This window comes from Bos javanicus, chromosome 8 (assembly GCF_032452875.1).
Source record: "Bos javanicus breed banteng chromosome 8, ARS-OSU_banteng_1.0, whole genome shotgun sequence".
NCBI classification, from domain to species: domain Eukaryota; kingdom Metazoa; phylum Chordata; class Mammalia; order Artiodactyla; family Bovidae; genus Bos; species Bos javanicus.
Window position 1 is genome coordinate 10880484 of NC_083875.1, and position 19606 is coordinate 10900089.

At 47.4% G+C, this 19606-nt stretch overlaps 1 protein-coding gene across 1 annotated transcript in view; it reads left to right on the forward strand.

The window, feature by feature from the left end:
• The first annotated feature begins 9313 nt into the window (after window positions 1–9313).
• ZNF395 (zinc finger protein 395) overlaps window positions 9314–19606 on the forward strand; it is a 67622-nt gene continuing 57329 nt past the window's right edge. Inside the window, exons 1-3 of the mRNA XM_061425049.1 lie at window positions 9314–9663; window positions 10340–10548; window positions 12175–12216. The gene's annotated coding sequence lies outside the window, so the exon portion shown is untranslated. The remainder of the gene's footprint in view (window positions 9664–10339; window positions 10549–12174; window positions 12217–19606) is intronic.

Genomic DNA, 19606 nt, shown 5'->3' on the forward strand with positions numbered 1-19606 from the left:
ATCAACAAAGTGATTTATGTCATTGCTTGTCATGTTGACTTCATGGTTTGATCTTAATCTGTATCTGCCAGTTTCCTATCTAATGACTAAAATACATTGTGAAGAGATTCTATGAAAGGGCGCTGCTTTTGTGGCAGTGCCGCTGTGTAATTGTATCGGGCCCTGCACTTAGACAGGTCCCAGGTTTGGCTTATTTTTGTTCATTTCTTACAAAGAAAGAAAGAGGGAGAGAAAGAAGGGGCAAAGAAGAATATATTCAACTTTAAAATTTTTTTTAATTATTATTTTAAAAAATATGTATGTATTTGGCTGCACTGGGTCTTAATTGAGGTATGTATGAGCTTCAGTCTTCACTTGCAGCTCTAGAACTCTTAGCTGTGGCATGTGGGATCTAGTTCCCTGACCAGGCGACCCAGGACCCCTGCATGGGGAGCATGGCATCTTAGCCACTGGACCACTAGGGAAATCCCTCCCAATTTTTTATTGTTTATTTATTGATCCTGCTGCGCTGCTTGGAGATCTTATTTCTCCAACCAGAAATTAAACCCACTGCCCTTGGCAGTGAGAGCTCAGAGTCCTAACCACTGGTTGCAGGCATGCGTGCATGCTAAGTCCCTTCAGTCCTGTCCAGCTCTTTTTGAGTCTATGGACTGAGCCTGCCAGGCTCCTCTGTCCATGAGACTCTCCAGGCAAGAATACTGAAGTGGGTTGCCATGCCTTTCTCCAGGGAATCTTCTCGACCCAGGGATGGAACCCGAGTCTCTTAGGTCTCCTATATTGGCAGGCAGATTCTTTACCACTAGTGACATCTGGGAAGCCCTCTAACCACCTGACAGGGAATTCCCAACATTCAAGTTTTGACTTGTGACATTTGAGTTGCCGGGATACCTAAGAGTTAGAAGAGCAAGACTAGGGCTTGGGAGGGAAATCTGGGCTGGAGATTAAGGCTGGGGAGTTACATGCACAAAGGTGATGATTGAAATGGTAAGTTCTCCAAGGGAATCAGAAAAGAGGAACTGGGGAACTAACCTTTAGGAACGTGCACAGATGCAGTACAGAAGGAGAAGGGGAGCCTGCAAAGCACCTAAAGGAATGCATTAGAGAGGGAGGGGAACCCAATGATGCGGCATCACAGAAACCAAAGGAAAGGGGGTTTCATAAGGAAAAGAGACGTCAGCCACGTGAGTACTGCAAAGAAGTTAAAGGAGATGGCTGACCAAGGAAAGGAACCCTAGTTCTGACAACTAGCCACAATGAACACATTCTCTGTTCTTTCTTGTATGCATTGGACAAACATGGCGGGGAGGGGTAGTTAGGATGGTGAGGATGGGGGCAGGGAGTGGTTAGGGCATAGTCTTGAGGATGTAAAGGGTACTGCCAAGGCCAACATCCTGGGTATATAACCTGTGTGCGTGCATGCATGTTGTCATGCCCGACTGTTTGTGACCCCATGGACTGTAGCAGACAGGCTCCTCTGTCCATGGGATTTCCCAGGCAAGAATACTGGAGTGGGGTGCCATTTCCTACTCCAGGGGATCTTCCCGACCCAAGGATCAAACCCACATTTTCTGCATCTCCTGAATTAAAAGGCAGATTCTTTACCACTGAGCCACCTGGGAAGCCCTTTAGAAGAGTCAAAGGCTTGGTTTAATGCTGTTGAAATTCTTTTTTTTTTTTAATTTCATTTATTTTTAATTGAAGGATAATTGCTTTACCGTATTGGTTTGGTTTCTGCCAAACCTGGAGGAGGGCATGGCAACCCCCTCCAGTATTCTTGCCTGGAAAATCCAATGGACAGAGGATCCTGGCGGGCTACAGTTCATGGGGTCGCAAGGGGTTGGACACGAGTGAGCAACTAAGGCTGCCAAACATCAACATGAATCAGCCATAGGTTTACCTATGTCTTCTCCCTCCTGAACTTCCCTCCCATCTGAAATTCTTTCTAAGTATGAGGTCCCTCATAAGTGAAAGTGAAAGTGAAAATGAAGTCGCTCAGTCGTGTACTCTTGGGCCCCATGGACACCAGGCTCCTCTGTCCATGGGATTTTCCAGCCAAGAGTACTGGAGTGGGTTGCCATTTCCTTCTTCAGGGAACTTCCTGACCCAGGGATCGAACCCAGGTTTCCCACGTTGTAGACAGACTCTTTACCGTCTGAGCCACCAGGGACCCTGCAAATTTATGTAGCTGCTTCTGAGTGACCCCCAAGTGTAAACTGTTCTTTCCTTTGGGAATATTTGTAAGTAGCAGACATAGTGAACTGTGGTGTTGGAGAAGACTCTTGAGAGTCCCTTGGACTGCAAGGAGATCCAACCAGTCCATTCTGAAGGAGATCAGCCCTGGGATTTCTTTGGAAGGAATGATGCTAAAGCTGAAACTCCAGTACTTTGGCCACCTCATGCGAAGAGTTGACTCATTGGAAAAGACTCTGATGTTGGGAGGGATTGGGGGCAGGAGGAGAAGGGGACGACAGAGGATGAGATGGCTGGATGGCATCACTGACTTGATGGACGTGAGTCTGAGTGAACTCCGGGAGTTGGTGATGGACAGGGAGGCCTGGCATGCTGTGATTCATGAGGTCGAAAAGAGTCGGACACGACTGAGCGACTGATCTGATCTAATCTGATCTGAGCAGGCATAGAGCGGTACCTTGTCCCAGGAGCAAGGCACAGGTGAAATTTCACTTAGCCTTGGACACCTGTGTTGTCAGAGGGTAGTGTATGGTGGAAGGAGATTACCGAAGCTGGGAAGGGAGTATGGATTTACAGACAGGGCCAAAGTGAATTCAAGGCCCTTGGGGAGGTAGAATTAGCCTTGGACAGACAGCGGGACAGGAGCAAAGTCGATGAAAAGACAGCTAAGGCCGCGAAGGTGAGGGGACTGGCTGAGGACAAGCCAAGTGCCCACTGAAATTCTTGTCTGGAGTCTAGGACTTAGCGGACCTTAACGATCGATCTGGTTGGTAGAGTCCGCAGGACTAGACGCGAGTCCCATCCGCCGGCCGAGCACGACTCGGGAACAAAGAGGCCTCGCAGGCCGCGGGGAAGGCAGCGCGTCCGGGCTGCGGGGCTGCCTGGCCTCTCGTTCCCTCCCTGCGTCTCCTCTGCTCTCCCCGCCCGCGGGCCGCGCGCCTGGGGCGGCGCGGGGAGGCCTCCGTGGGGCCGGGCACGTCCGCGCCGCCGCCCCCGCCGCCCTGCGCGCCTGGAGGCTGAGCTGGCGGGGAGGGGCCTCGCGCTGCCTCTGGGCCCGGGCGCTTCCGCCGGCCGTGGCCGGGGCTTGGGCGCCGGGCCTGGGGCGAGGCGGAGCGGGGCCGTCGGGCCGCCCAGGGTCTTGGCAGCCGTGGCCCCGCGCGGTCTGGGGGCGTCCTGGGTGCAAACGAGTCGGGACGCGCCGGGCAGGACCGCCGGGCGGCGCTGATGGCGGGGCAGGAACGCGCGGAAGCCCGCCTTCCTCGCTGAGCCTCACCCTTTCGAATCTTCTTTCCAGCCTCCCTGAGCTCCTCTGAAGGGCCCTGCGGAGGCTTCCACGCTTTTAAAAGGGGGAAATTAACCAGGAGGAAATTAACCTGATTCAAAGAATTGGGAAGGAACCCAAGGTGATTTGAGGTCGGCTTCAACCTCTGCCTGCCACCACATAATCAAAGTAAAATGTACTTACTGTATAAACTGGGCCCAGTACAGAAGTGTAACTAATCAGACCAAAAAGAAAGAGGGAAAAAGAAAAAGTACCCATCATTCCACTAACCACAAGCAAACAATTGACATTTGGGGATATTTCTTCACATGAGGTTATGTATTTTTTTCTTTTTACATAATAGATAATTCTATGTAAATTATTTGGGATATCTTGATTTTTGTGTTTAATAGCTTGAAAATATTTCCCATATCCATGAACACGTCGTTTCTATGGTTCTGTGCTAACACTGTCCAGCTGTAGCAAAATGTAACCGTATTTTTTTAAGATTCAAAGCATAAAAATATTTTTAAAGTTCCTGATTCTTAATATTAAATTGTTCTCCACAAAGACTGTGCTAATTTATATTTCCAGTCGCACTGAATGAATGGCCAGATTTACTACACCCATGCATACTGATCAGAGAAAGACTCCGAGGTCTTGAGTAGGTAACCCGGTCTCTCCTACGCACCAAACCTCTGCTCCACGTGCCTCCTTTCATTAAAAACGTGAAGAAAATTTCAGAGCCTTTTGAACTCAAGACATTCAGACTACTTGGGGACTTTGGCCAGTTCTTGATTCTCAGTTTCCCGACCATTTTCTGTTCCCCTGAAGTTTTGAAAGGATACCACCCAATGGGTTATCTTAAAGATGAAAGAGGAATCAGCCGGAATTCTCTCTTTCAGACCGCTGCTCATCTCCTCCCTCCAGGTAAGCTTCCTTCACAGTATATCAAAATACTCAGAATGCAGCCTGCTAATAGATGCAGAGGCTCCCCTGGGATCAGGCCTCAAAGTGCAGGTGTTAAGTAATTATTCCTATTAAGAATTTGGGGTGGTGGGTGGGAGGGGGGAATTCCCTGGCCATCCAGTGGTTAGGACTTGGAACTTTCACTGCCAAGGGCCTGGGTTCCAGCCAGAGTACTGAGGACTTTGTTCATTTCCTGGTGGGGGAACTAAGATCTCACAAGCCCTGTGGCAAAGGTAGGGAGGTGGGGGGAAGAAAAGAAATCTCTGCTTCCTAAGTACAGGTAGAAGGATGAATGGCTAAAGAAGATACCAGATATACATAATTCAGTCTTATGCTAGGTGGGCATTATGCTAGGTGGGATAAACCAGACAGAGAAAGACAAATACCGTAAGATATCGTGGAATCTAAAAAAACTGGTAAAAATGGAATGGTGGTTACCAGGGTCTGGGGGGTGGCAGATTAGGGGAGGTATTGTTTAAGGGTGTGTGTGTGTGTGTGCACTCAGTCATGTCTTGATTCTTTGGAACCTCACAGACTGTAGCCCATAGGCTTGTCTGTCCATGGGATCTCCCAGGAAAGAATACTGGAGCGTGGTGCCATTTTCTACTCCAGGGGATCTTCCCCACCCAGGGATTGAACCCACATCTCTTGAGTCTCTTGCATCTCCTGCATTGTGAGGCAGATTCTTTACCATTGGGCCACCGTAATGATACATACATGCTTGCAACTATAGATGAATAAGTCCTGGAGATCTAGGGCTCAGTACAGGGATTATGGACAACCATATTGTTTTATAAACAAACTTGTCAAGAAACTAGATCTTAATTCTTCCCACCACAAAAATTCAGTAGTTTTATGATGTGATCAAATTGCTAGCTAATGCTCCAATGGTAATCACATTGTAAATGTATCAGTTCAACTTACACAATGTTATATGTCAAATACATTTCAATTTTTTTAAAAGTCCCATATAGGGACTTCCTTGGTGGTTGAGTGGTTAAGAGTCTGCCTTCCAATGTGGGAGATGTAGGTTCAATCCCTGGTCTGGGAACTAAGATCCCACATGCCCCGGGATGACTAAGCCTGTGCACAGTGACAGCTCCAGCGCCCCACGGAAGAGACTGCATTGTGCCACAAGGAAAGATCCCGCATGCCACAACTAGGACCAGACATAGCCAAAAATAAAATAAATACATACATAATTTTTTAATAAGTCCCATATTGCTGGAACCTTAGAGAATAAACCTTATAGAATAAAATAGAAAACAACATTGTGCATACAAGTGACTTCACTCTCACCTCATCCCACAAAATATTAACATTTAAATGGATAAGAGCTATAATAAAGGTGAATTTAAAATGCCAAGAGGAAAAAAAAAATCCCTTCTTCTCCAAAACTGGAGTGCCTCTCCATGCAGGACTTGCTTGGCAAGTCACAATACTAGATTCCCCAAATCTGAGTGGCTGAAGGGACTCTAAGTGACTTTCTGGAGCTTCGTCATACCGTAGTAAGTAATACGGCTCAGTGGTAAAGAATCTGCCTGCCAGTGCAATAGATGAGGGTTTGATCCCTGGGTTGGGAAGATCCCCTGGAGAAGGAAATGGCAACCCACTCCAGTATTCTTGCCTGGGAAATCCTACGGACAGAGGAACCTGGTCGGCTGCAGTCCTTGAGGGTCACAAAGAGTCAACGGGACTTAAGGATTTAGCAACAATGAATAATAGAATAAGTAATACTAGTCACTCTATTGAGCAGGAGCTTGCATGCTCTGAGAGGTAGATCATAATCACCCTTTGAGGAAGTTTTATTATGCATGGCCCTCATTTTACAGTTGAGGACACTGAAGTCAGAGTGGTTTGTCTGATTCCTTGACACTCTGTAACAGATAGAATCTGTCGCTCTCTCCTTTACCCCTTTGCACCACCAGAGTGTGAGTATGAACAAGATCTGCACTTTCCCTGAAATTCTGAACCCTTGTGTAAAAGGTCTTCCCAATCATAGCACAGCGCTGATGGAATCGAAAAGCAGCAGCAGCCCACTTGCGTGTTTACTTCTATCTGGGTGCGCATGTGTCATTACGTGTTTTTCCCGTGTCCTGTTCATTAAGCCGGCCTGCATTTCCAGCCCCATAATTTCAGCTCACTCCTGCTGCTGCTGGTGGAGCCTCCCGTTCTGGCCTTACCTCTGATGTTCCGTTCAATTCAGCCGCTCAGTGGTGTCTGATTCTTTGCAACCCCATGGACTGCTGCATGCCAGGCTTCCCTGTCCATCACCAACTCCCAGAGCCTGCTCACACTCATCTTTGACGTTAGTTATATACATATATTTGCCTTGCATCGCCAATCTGGGCCCGTGGCCTTGTGATGTTTTTAAAAACTGCTTTCACTATTCTTTCCGGAGTGGATGTGTTGTTTACTTCTTTGCAGTTTCGTTAAGACAACGTACGCTTCTCTTAGCATCACTAAATCACAAAATGACTGAATTATCAAGCCAGAAGAGAACTTTGCCAGTGTCTGCTGCTGCTACTGCTAAGTCGCTTCAGTCATGTCCGACTCTGTGCAACCCCAGAGATGACAGCCCACCAGGCTCCCCCGTCCCTGGGATTCTCCAGGCAAGAATACTGGAGTGGGTTGCCATTTCCTTCTGCAATGCATGAAAGTGAAAAGTGAAAGTGAAGTTGCTCAGTCATGTCCGACTCTTAGCGACCCCATGGACTTCAGCCTACCAGGCTCCTCTGTCCATGGGATTTTCCAGGCAAGAGTACTGGAGTGGGGTGCCATTGCCTTCTCCTTGCCAGTGTCTACTCATCATTTTTAAAAATCATTTATTTTTTTATGGTTGTGCTGGCTCTTGTTGCTTCTCAAGCTTTTCTCTAGTTGTGAGGCACAGGCAGTGGCTTCTCTTGTTGCAGAGCATGGGCTCTGCTCTACGGTGGGTGGGCTTCAGTAATTGCGGCTCCCAGGCCCTAGAGCTCAACAGTTGTGGCTCATTGGTTTAGTTGCTGTGCGATACGTGTGGGATCTTCCCTGATCAGAAATTGAACCCGTGCCTCCTGCATTGGCAGGCAGATTCTTTACCATTGAGCCACCAGGGAAGCCCTCTACTCATCATTTTAAAGAAGAGGTGTTCTGGTCACTCAGCTACTTGAGTCACTGAGGCTAGGCAAAGGCCAGGACACGGGTGGCCAGTGCTCTTTCCTGCAGCCTCTGGAGATTGGTTGCTCCCTTGACTCCAAGCTCTGGAGATGAGCACGGGTAATCCACCAGTGCCCTGAGATGAGCAGAAACTTCTGTCTCCTGGCTTTTCAGGATGATTGCATAGCTAATCCTGAATTCTTGAGCAATGTGAATTTTGCTTGTACTAATTCTGCAGAATATCCTAATAAACTGTCTCTCTCTTTTTTTTTTTTTTTGGCCAGGCTGCCCAGCTTATAGGATCTTAGTTCCCCAGCCAGGAATTGAAACCCAGGCCCTCAGCAGTGAAAGCACAGAGTCCTAACCAGTGGACTGCCAGGGAGTTCCCATAATGGGCCTGCACTGGCTCAGCATCTGACCCTCAGTAGTATGACAGGAGAAGAGCAGGGACAAAGGAGGACCTTTCAAAAATTCTACTATTTCATGCAGAAGGAACAGAGCCTCCCTCTTCCTGGCCCAAGTCTTAAAGCTTCCTGAGAGCTGGCAAGAGGTTTATTTTATTTCTTCTTTCAAATGATTTAAAATTTATTTTACAACCTTATCACAGGACTTCCCTAGTGATCCAGTGGTAAAGAATCTGCCTGCCAATGCAGGGGACATGGGTTTGATCCCTGGCCCAGGAAGATTGCACATGCTGCAGAGCAGCTAAGCCTGTGCACCAGCTACTGCGTCCGTGTGCCACAGCTGCTGAAGCCCGTGCTCCCAACAGGAGAGTAGCCCTTGCTCACCGCAGCTAGATAGAGACCGCTCAAAGCAATGAAAACCCAGTGTAGCCCAAAAAATTAAATAAAAACAGAACAAAACAAAAACTATTTTGCATTTGTACTATATGGAATACTATGTACCGGAGAAGGCAATGGCACCCCACTCCAGTACTCTTGCCTGGAGAATCCCATGGACAGAGGAGCCTGGTAGGCTGCAGTCCATGGTGTGGCTAGGAGTCAGACACGACTGAGTGACTTCACTTTCACTTTTCACTTTCATGCATTGGAGAAGGAAATGGCAACCCACTCCAGTGTCCTTGCCTGGAGAATCCCAGGGATGGGGGAGCCTGGTGGGCTGCTGTCTATGGGGTGGCACAGAGTTGGACACGACTGAAGGGACTTAGCAGCAGCAGCATACTATGTACCATTAAGAAAAAAACCAAACAAACCCTATCACAAACAACACAGGAACATCTTTACAGTTTATTGTCAGGATTTTTTTGGTTTTTATTTTTAATTTTAAAAACACTGTGTTATATTTTTATGTAACATATATTGCTTCAGTTCTGCAATTTGCTTTCCTCCCTTTTTGTAAAGTGTTACACACACACACACACACACACACACACACACGCACACAGATGCAAATACCAAAAGTGTACAGTGTAATGAATTTTCCTGAACTGAACACACCGAGTTACTTGTTTGCAGATCAAGAAACAACATTTCCATCACCCCAAAAGCCCCCCTGCATAGACTTTTTGTTATTTTTTTCTTCCCTCTTTTCATAAATTTGCCTGATGTAAAATGGGATTTTTTTAAATTGTTTATTTTTAATTGGAGGATAACTGCTTTACAATATTGTGTTGGTTTCTGCCATACATCAACATGAATCAGCCATAGGTACATATATGTCTCCTTCTTCTTGAACCTCCCCGCCGCCCCCCCCCCCCGCCCCCGCCCAGTCCCACCCATCCCACCCTTCTTGGCTGTCACAGAGCACTGGGTTGGAGCTCCTGCCATCATACAGAAGATTCCCACTGGGTATCTGTTTTACACATGGTAATGCATAGGTTTCAGTGCTACTGTCTCAATTTGTCTCACCCTCTCCTTCCCTCAAAATGGGATTTTTATTTGACTTGAAGATGGCACACTCTGCAGCTTCCTAGCATCCAACATATGTACAACAGAAGAAATATTTCCCTTTTCATTGGAAAAAACCCTGATGCTGGGAAAGACTGAGGGCAGGAGGAGAAGGGGACGACTGAGGACGAGATGGTTGGATGGTATCAACGACTCAGCAGACATGAGTTTGAGCAAGCTCTGGGAGATGGTGAAGGACAGGTGAGCCTGGTATGCTGCAGTTCATGGGGTCACAAAGAGTTGGACACAACTAAGCAACTGAACAACAGCAGTCTTCTAAGGCCAACTGAAAGTCAAGTTCATTAAAAAACTCTGGTTGCTCAGGAGAAAGATTGAGTGTAGATCCGTACATATTTAAAGCTAGAAGGAATTTTGGAAAGAGAAACTTATGGTCAAGGCATTGGAGCTCTCAGACAGATCTAGAACTGGAGCCCTGGCCTTCCAACAAACCACCATTATTCCTCGTATTGTTAATGTCATGTAAATAGCCATGACCTAGATTGGAGAGACAGCAGGAAGGGCAACTTCAGGAAGATTTCCTGTAAATGGTTGAGTGACAAGGGCTTCCCAGATGGCACAGTGGTAAAGAATCTGCATGCCAGTGCAGGAGATGCAAGAGATGTTGGTTCAATCCTTGGGTTGGGAAGATCCCCTGGAGAAGGAAATGTCAACCCACTCTAGTATTCTTGCCTTGGACATCCCATGGACAGAGGAGCCTGGTGAGCTACAGTCCATGGGGTTGCAAAGAGTTGGACACAACTGAGGGACTGAGCACAGGCACATAGCTGAATAATAATGCTGTGGCAAACCTTGAACAAGGATTTAGGTGGGGACTTCTTTAGTGGTCCAGTGGTTAAGGATTCACTTGCCAATGCAGGGAACACAGATTCAATCCCTGGTCCAGGAGGATCCCACATGCCATGGAGCAACCAAGCTGGTATGCCACAACTGCTGAGTCTGCATGCCCTAGAGTCTGTCCTTCAAAGCAAGAGAAGCCATCACAATGAAAAGCCTCGGCACCCCAACTAGAGGGTAGCCCACACTAGAGAAAGCCACCCCCCGCGACCCTGCAGCAACACAGACCCGGTATGGCTAAAATTAAAAAAAAAAATTGTTTGAACCTAACTGCTTGATAAATAGATCCATTAGGTTTTTTTGTTTTTATAATTGCTTTACATAATTTTGTTGTTTTCTGTCAAACCTCAACATGAATCAGCCATAGATATACATATATCTCCTCCCTTTTGAACTCCCCTCCTGTCTCCTTCCTCATCCCACCCCTCTTGGTTGATACAGAGCCCCTGTTTGAGTTTCCCAAGCCATACAGCAAATTCCCGTTAGCTATCTATTTTACATATGGTAATGTAAGTTTCCATGTTACTCTTTCCATACATCTCACCCTCTCCTCCCCCTCCCCATGTCCATAAGTCTATTTGCTATGTCTGTTTTTTAATTGCTGCCCTGTAAATAAATTCTTCAGAATTCCATATATGTGCATTGGAATACGATATTTATCGTTCTCTTTCTGACTCACTTCAGTCTGTATAATAGGTTCTAGGTTCATCCACCTCATTAGAACTCAAATGCATTCCTTTATATGGCTGGGTAATATTCCATTGTGTATATGTACCACAACTTCTTTATCCATTCATCTGTCGATGGGCATCTAGGTTCCTTCCATGTTCTAGCTATTGTAAATACTGCTGCAATGAACAATGGGATACATGTGTCTTTTGGGATCCACTAGGGTTTTTTTTTTTTTTTTTTTAATGCCTAAGGTGAGGAAAGATCGGGCTCTTTAAGTTACTTCAGTATCTTTAGTCCTATGTGTCAACAGATGTTCAGCTGGTACACCAGAGTCTAGGATGTTTTCTACACAGACAAGGAAATTAAGTCTCAGACAGTAACTTGAGTTACTTTAAATAACCGAGTTAAGTCATCCAGATGAGGCTGACCCAGGTTTTATCTGGCCTGAAGCTTATATGACTGTTGGAGCCCTCTGTACATACAATAATGCACAATTAGGTCAAGGGCTAAATTGGGTGGAAGGCTTGCCAAGCCTATTCAAAGAGGAGTTCTGATCTTAAAAATAAGACTAGAAAAGGTAAGGACAGATAAGCATTTTGTTGTTGCTTAGTCGCTCAGTCATGTCTGACTCTTTTGCAACCCCATGGACTGTAGCCTGCCAGGCTCCTCTGTGCTTGGGATTCTCCAGGCAAGAATCCTGGAGTGGGTAGCATTCCTTGCTCCAGGGGATCTTCCTGAACCAGGGACTGAATCTGATTCTCCTGCACTACAGGCGGATTCTTTACCTCTGAACCACTGGGGAAACCTGGAAAGATAAAAATAGAAAACGGGATGAGAAAGCACTCCTAGAAATGTGAGTCTAGCTGGGTCATCTGCACACTTGACCTCTCTAAGCAGGAAACTGAGAGTGGGAACACAGCTCCTGCGCCTTCTCAGGGGACTGGAAAGGGCTTCAGCATCAAAGTTGAGTTTGACTTCTGGCTCCACCACTTCCTAGCTCTGTGATCTGGGTAACTCACTTACCACTCACCATCTCTGGTGTTACGGCAGCAGTAAAACTCACAGCCCACAAGACTATGAGGGTTACACACAGGGATGTCTGAGATATCAACAGATGAAAGTGTCTGCTCGACAGCAGGCATGCAACTCTCTGAATCTCCCTCTCTTTCCTCTGTTCCCACACAGATATCATGTACATTTGGAGACGAAACAAATATAGACGAACTGGTGAGTGGAGTTTCCTTCTTGTGTGGGTATAAATAAATGTGCATATATGGCAAGCAACTGTCTACGAAAGATGCAAATCAGACCAAGTTGGCAGATATCTGGTTGGTGTCTCGTCTTGGTGCAGCACCTAGCTCGGTGTCTATTTTCAGGGGTTCCCAATTATCCACAGACCAAGGTCGAAACTCCTTTCCTTGTATTTGAAATTTCCTGAAATCTCAGCTTATCCTTTTGGGACTTCCCGGCAGGTCCAGTGGTTGCTGCTACTGCTAAGTCACTTCAGTCGTGTCCGACTCTGTGCGACCCCATAGATGGCAGCCCACCAGGCTCCCCCGTCCCTGGGATTCTCCAGGCAAGAACACTGGAGCGGGTTGCCATTTCCTTCTCCAATGCAGGAAAGTGAAAAGTGAAAGTGAAGTCGCTCAGTGGTATCCGACCCTCAGCGACCCCGTGGACTGCAGCCTTCCAGGCTCCTCGGTCCATGGGATTTTCCAGGCAAGAGTACTGGAGTGGGGTGCCATTGCCTTCTCCGGGTCCAGTGGTTAGAACTCTGCTTTCACTGCTGAGGGCCCAGGTTCAATGCCTGGTTGGGAAACTAAGATCCTGCAAGCAGTGTGTCCAAAAGAAAAAAAAAGGATTCAACTTAACCTTCTGACACCCCCCTCGCTCCCCGGGACCCAACCCAAACCAGTCTTCTAACCAGACTGGTTTCTTCACTGTCTTTAAATACCACCAGGGCCTCAGGGAAAGCCAGGAATTGTCTCTTTTCTTCACAGTCCTGGATCCTATCCATCTTTTAAGACTGGTGCCCTCTCCTGCAGGGAGCATTTTCCGACTGATCCCAGGCCCTGGGAATTGCAGCCCTCCCATTTGAACCATGCAGTCAGGAATTAACCATGCACTACCTTATTTTGTTTTATAGCTTTTAGGGAGTTTGTTTTTCCTTCCAATTGCGTTGTAAGTTCAGTGCAGTGTCATGGAAATAACATCAGACTGAAAGCAGAGACTTGGCTTCTGTTTCTAACTTTCTGTGTAACCCCAGGGCAAATTAACTCAGAAGTCAGGGTACTGGATAGGGAAACTCTTAACCCCTTTTCTTAAAAATTAGGACCCTCTCCTCAAGCCCCCAACTCAGTGATACGCAAGTTATAATTTCATTAAAAAAAAAAAAAATCCAAGCATTTGTTGATGACTTGGGATGAGAAAACGAGACCAAAACACAGAGCTTGCTCTCAAGAAATTTGCAAGGGAGGATTAGATGCACATACTCACTTGTGGAATTAACTGAATGAAGGGTCAGGAGCTAAAAGGTCAGAAACTAGTGGAGTATTTGACATTCTATCTAGCAGTGGCCTTTGTCTCCCCACTGCACTGAATCCCAGCTTTCCCCCTACTCAAGGACCCCACCTTGGGCACTCCTCCAAAGCTGAGCCTGGCCCAATAAATTAATCTGGCTGCAATACCCAGAGGGGAAGCACCAGGAGAGGATAAGGCATTAAGAAACCCGGCACAATGACTAGCCCAGAGTAATTTCTTTGATGGCTTTATTATATGCAAAGCGCCAGTTCTACCTCTTTCTATATTAACTTGGCTCATCCTCACATTATCTTCCATCTACAGATGAGGGGCTAGAGGCAGACAGAAGTCACATGGCTTGCCCAAGACACCTAGTAGGAGGAAGGGCTCGGCCTGGAATTGAGGCTGTCTGCCTCCAAGTCTTCTCTTCCAACCTCTGGCCCAAACTGTCTCTCGGTAAAGGTTTTCTATTCTGCCAGCTCTGATCTATTTCCTCAGCTACCCTGAGACAGACAGGAGGTAGAGGACAGATACATTTTCCCCGGGGGAGAGGAAGATCTAAAGGGTATTAACTGATAACCGAGGCTGGAACTACCAGTTCAGGGTAGTCAATCTGACCCTGAATAGCAAGCAAGGATCAGGGCAGACAGAAAGGCCCTGGCCACCCGGAGGTCTGGTCTTGCTCCGGCTCTAGGAAATCTTTTCACCTTTTGAACCTCAGGTTTCCCCCCACCTTCAGAGTAAGAGAAAGGGAAGGGAGGTGGGCTGGGTGAGCTAGCTAGCGGATCCCTCTCATGTTCGGGTTACGGAGCGGTGATGAATGGAGAAGTGTGCGAAGACTGTACAATCAGGTCTGTGTGTGCAGGAGGGCGTCTCCGCTGGTGGAGGCAGGAAGGCGGTGTGTCCGTGCAGGCTTGTGAGTACGCAGGGCTGCAGACGGAGCAGGAAACTTGAGAGGCTCTGCCGAGTGGGGACTTGGGGGCGAGGAGTCGGGGGCGAGCCCAGCGGCCGGGCTGCGCCGGGAGGCTGAGCGAGGAGGAGCAGCCACAGTGGCAAAGTCACTGGGAGGCCTAGCGCAGCGATCTCCGGGCTCGGGGCCAAAGCGGGGCCCCAGCCGGGCCCGAGGAGGCGCGGGCGCGGGCCGCGGCCCAGGCGGGTTGGAGGGAGTGAGGGAGGCGAGGCCGGGTCCGCCCTCCCCCCCGCCCCCGCCCTCGCCCTCGGCGCCCAGGCCCGCGCAGGCTCCGCCCACAACACTAGTCACGTGTGCGCCACGCACCCTCCCTTAGCCTGGGCTGGGGGCGCGCGGGCGGACTGGCAGGCCGCGGGGTCCCCAGGGAGGAGGCTCCGGGGGCGGACTGGGGACTGGGCCCGCCGCCCGGACCCGGCTAGGGCCGGCGGACGCCTCGAGGGGAAGGGCCGATGGCCTGGGGCGGGGCCTGTCGCTAAGGGCGGGGCCTGTTGCTGAGGCTGGCGCAGGAAACGGGGCGAGGGGGCCGGTCCTACCGGCTGCCAGTCGGAGACTTGTTTACTCCTGGCGGGGGAGCTTTAACCCGAAGGGCGGGAGGGCAGCCGGGAAAACGCGGAGCTGGATCTACGAGCCGCCGGAGCGGGAGTGGGGCGGAGGAGGGGCGGACGGCGGGATTGTCTGCGGCGAAGGTGCCAAGGCTGCAGCGTTCCTGGAAGGGTCTAGCCAAAGATGCCCAGCACAGCTTTGTTTTTGTTGTTGGTTTGGGGAGGGTGTGTTTTTCTAATTTCCTAACCTATACAGGCCCCCTCTACACACACACACACACACACACACACTCTCACATACACATTCACTCACTCACATACACACTCACTCACTCGCCGGCAGTCCTTTCGGCCCTGAAATTCCTTAAACCTAGACTGGGCTCCCCTCCCCGGAGGAGAGGCTGTGCGGACGTGCTCCTAGGGATCGCTGCCTTAAGAGGTGGATGCCTGCGTGCGTTTTGTCCCGGAGCGGGTCTCTGCCACTTCTCAGTCCAGGAAATGATTCAGTTGCAGGATCGTCATGTATTTTGTGGGTCTGCGTGGGGCCTCAGTTACACAAATAAGTTAATTTCGGCTTATAGTCCAGGCATTGCAGCCTCTTGAACTTCATTTTTGCAATTTGTACGGTAGGTGAAAAAAGCCTTTGGTAAAATGTGCTCTATAAATGTATTCATATAAAATTAAGAGGACCGAGGACACCGTTTCAATGCCTTCCTCAACTAAGTCAGTTTTCCATTATCTGAAAGATCACCTGGTACCATACAGAGACACTGTAACATATCGTTTAATATTGTAACCAGTAACTACCATGTAACCATTTTATACTTGAGGAACTGAGGCTCAGAAAGAAGTGGCAAGTCAAAAATCACCCAACTGATAAACGGGCAGAGGAACATGAGTCCTTTGACTCCCAAATGCTTTCTTCCCCTCCCTCCCTCCCTCCCTCCCGTTTCTGTAGTGGAGACATGTAACGTCTCTCTCCAGCATTTATTCCTCTGGGGAGGTCAGTCCTCTATTGCTTGTGGTTTGATTTAGCCTCGAAAGCCTAGTAAACCATCCCTCTGGCAGCAGTAGTCCAAAGTGGGGCATTTTAACTAAGCAGAATCAATTAGAAGCTCTCCCTGGAACGAATATGTGAATACTGAGTTTTGTTTTCTGCTGGTGTTGCTGAATGGGGATGTCATAGTTGGTAGCTGCCAGCAACAGGATTCCCAAGTGTATGAAGGAAGCTGTTTTTATTGGGGGTGGGGGGCTATTTTGAGATAGGAAAGAAGGGGACTCCTAAGAAGAGGCAAGCAGAAAGGAGAGACTTAGAGTACACACCCTGACAATTTTGTTTAAACTTAAGGTCTGGCTGTGCCTGTGGCCAGTCCAAACTCCTGGATTTCCCAGTTCAGTGAGCCAACAAATTCTCTCTCTCTTTTTTTTTCTTTTTTTGCTTAAGTTAGCATGAATTGAGTTCCTGTCACTTGCCTCCAAAGAGAAGCTTGACTAATAAGTTTGGCACATTATTATTTCTTTATCCTTCAGAAAATAATGGAAGTTGGGTGCTGGCCACAACTATCACTTCTTCAGCGTTCTAGTTCCCATGAGTCATACCAAATGTGAGTCCCATGGATATGGGTAAACAAAAGAAAATAGAATTCTTCCTCAATATTATTGTATGGTGAACAGGACACCAGCCAACAAACCTGAATTCAGAGTTGGGTAGATAACATTTAACCCTGGGCTAGTGTGACAGTCTGAATCATGCAGAGGATAAGATTGAGGGTTTTTTTTAAAAATATCTATATATTTATTTGGCTGCACCAGGTCTTAGTTGTGGCACTTGGGGTCATCAGTCTTCCTGGCAGCATGCCATTCTTTTTTCAGTCGTGGGTTCCATGTGGGGTATCTTTTAGTTGTGGCATTCGAACTCTTAGCTGCGACATGTGGGATCTAGTTCCTTGATCAGGTATCAAACCTGGGCTCCCTGCATTGGGAGCACATAGTCTTAGCCACTGGACCACCAGGGAAGTCCCAAGATTGAGATTTTTGAGATGAGATTATTAGAAGGATTTTAGTGAAATGGTAAAGAAAACGAGTGGGTCCAATAACAAGTACTGTATTAGTGGGTTCAAGCTGAAGTGTTGGAAGGGTAGTGGTCAGTTTTTGAGGAGCAACATAAAAGCTGGTCAGTGGCCCAAGGACAGCAGGGAAGAATCCTCCTTCCCATCCTTTGTCAGCTGCTCTAAGGATCTGGGGATAAAACTGTGGAGGCCCTAGAGAGCCTGGAACTGATCTGATACTAATACTGCTGTCATGAGATGAAGAAAAGAGAAATATTAAAATTTAAATGTATACAGTACCAATCCCTTGCCACTCCCTAATTTCAAGGGAGAGGATTCTTGGCTGGCTCAGTCAGCTGCCAGATCTCTGACAAAGTTAGGAGACCAAACTCAGGAAGCCTCTTTCTTCACTTGAGGAAGGAGAAGAAAGAGGAGAAGGGGGTAATAAGGAGACAAGAGAACAAGGGGAGGACAGTGGAAGACAGAAGGAGGAGAAATTGGAGGACAGAAGCTTGAAAAGAGGATTTTGGAAAGTTTCATTGTGTATGATGAGATGAAATTCCTCCTTGGCTTCCTCCTAAAGAAAATATCAGCAAAGACTTGCATTATTTTTAAGGCTTTTTTGAACTGAATTGGTTTTTCTCCTGGCTGTGTCACCCAGGTTTCATAAGACTGTCCTCTGCATTTCATCACCTCTCTGGCTCACTGAGAGTAATATCACATCTCACCTCCTGCACCTTTCCCAGTAGCAAATCAGAGTGACAGTGAGAACTATTATTTATCAAGTGGTGGGTTAGCATGTTGGCCATGAGGTCAGCAGATGCTAAAGTACATTATAGTAATGATTTCCCAGTCATTTTTGGCTCTTAGTACTCATGTCAAAGAAGCTTAGCAGATTATCAGCTAGTGAATTTCCAAACTTCTTTTTGGGTGATTGGTTTGGATCAGGAGATCAGCCATGAAGGAAGAAGAGAAATATCAGAGGGATGGACTAGCTGGTTCAGAATCCAGTGGTTAAGAATCCAGGGGACATCGTTTCGATCCCTGCTCTGGAAAGGTTCCACATGTGGTGAAGCAACTAAGCTCGAGCATCACAACTGTTGAGCCTGTGCTCTAGGGCCCATGCACCACGATTACTGAGACCGCATGCTACAGCTACTGAAACCTGCGCATCCCGGAGTCCGTGCTGCACAAGAGAGGCTACTGCAATGAGAAGTCAGCACAGCACGACTAGAGAGTAGCCCCAGTTCGCCGCAGCTACAGAAAAGTCCACACACAGCAACAAAGACCCAGGGCAGCCCAAAATTTAATTAATTAATTAGTTAAAAAAATAAAACAAAAACCCTAGGATGGTCTGGGAGTGGATAGAAGTCTGGTTCCTATATATGGCAGATCTTCACTCTCACATTTGGATGCTAAATGGCTGAAAACCTAGGTACTAGCCATTTCTCTTGTATTCGGGAATAATTTCAGGCTTGTCAGGGGTGATCTGAGAGGCAATCAATTACACTGTCAGATGGAGAAGGTTGAGATTTGGTGGTTCAACAATTCATAAATGAGAAGATTGTGAATGGCCATGTTGAAAACAAGTATTGGCAAACTGGAGTGCTCCCAGGTGGATAATGCAAAAGGGTAATTGAACAGGATTTTGTTAACTCACAGGATTTCTACTCTAATATATTAGGATTATTAAGGCAGGATGTGGCCTAAACCTAGATGAATTGTAGATTAAGAGAATCCCTATGGTGATTATATGCATATATTATCAAGGTAAGATTATGGGTTTCACAGGCAAGTATTGGCTTGACTTCAGAAAACCAAAGATCAGGAAGGTTCACTCCTTTCATCTAAATTAGTTTAGGCAGGTCTATGGAAAGAGGTCTATGATGAGAATTGGACCATAAAGAAGGCTGATGCTTTCAATTTATGGTGTTGGAGAAGACTCTTGAGAGGCCCTTGGACAGCAAGGAGCTCAAACCAGTCAATCCTAAAGGAAATCAATCCTGAAAGGACTGATGCTGAAGCTGAAGGTCCAATACTCGGGCCACCCGATGCAAAGAACTGACTCATTGGAAGAGCCCTTGATGCTGGGAAAGATTGATGGCAGGAGGAGAAAGAGACCTCAGAAGATGAGATGGTTGGATGGCATCACCAACTCAATGGACATGAATTTGAGCAAACTCCTGGAGATAGTAGAGGACAGGGGAGCCTGGCGTGATGCAGTCCAGGGGGTTGGAAAGAGTCAGACACAACTGAGTGATGACAACAACAACATGGAAAGAGTAGAAACTTTCTGTCCATAAATGATTTCAACTTGAAAAAATTAAATTTGGAGGAGAATCTAAGTTTCAGATCTTGCAATCTATGCTGACAACAAGCGGGAATTCAATAGTGTCTGTCAATCTCCTTTAGCCTCTAAAGATTTAGAAACTGGTCTTATGAAGTTGAACATCCCATCAGGTCATGATAGAGGCCAACCTGTGAAGGATGTACAAAACTGTGCTGACTGCAAATACAGTAAGATGTTTGGTACAAAT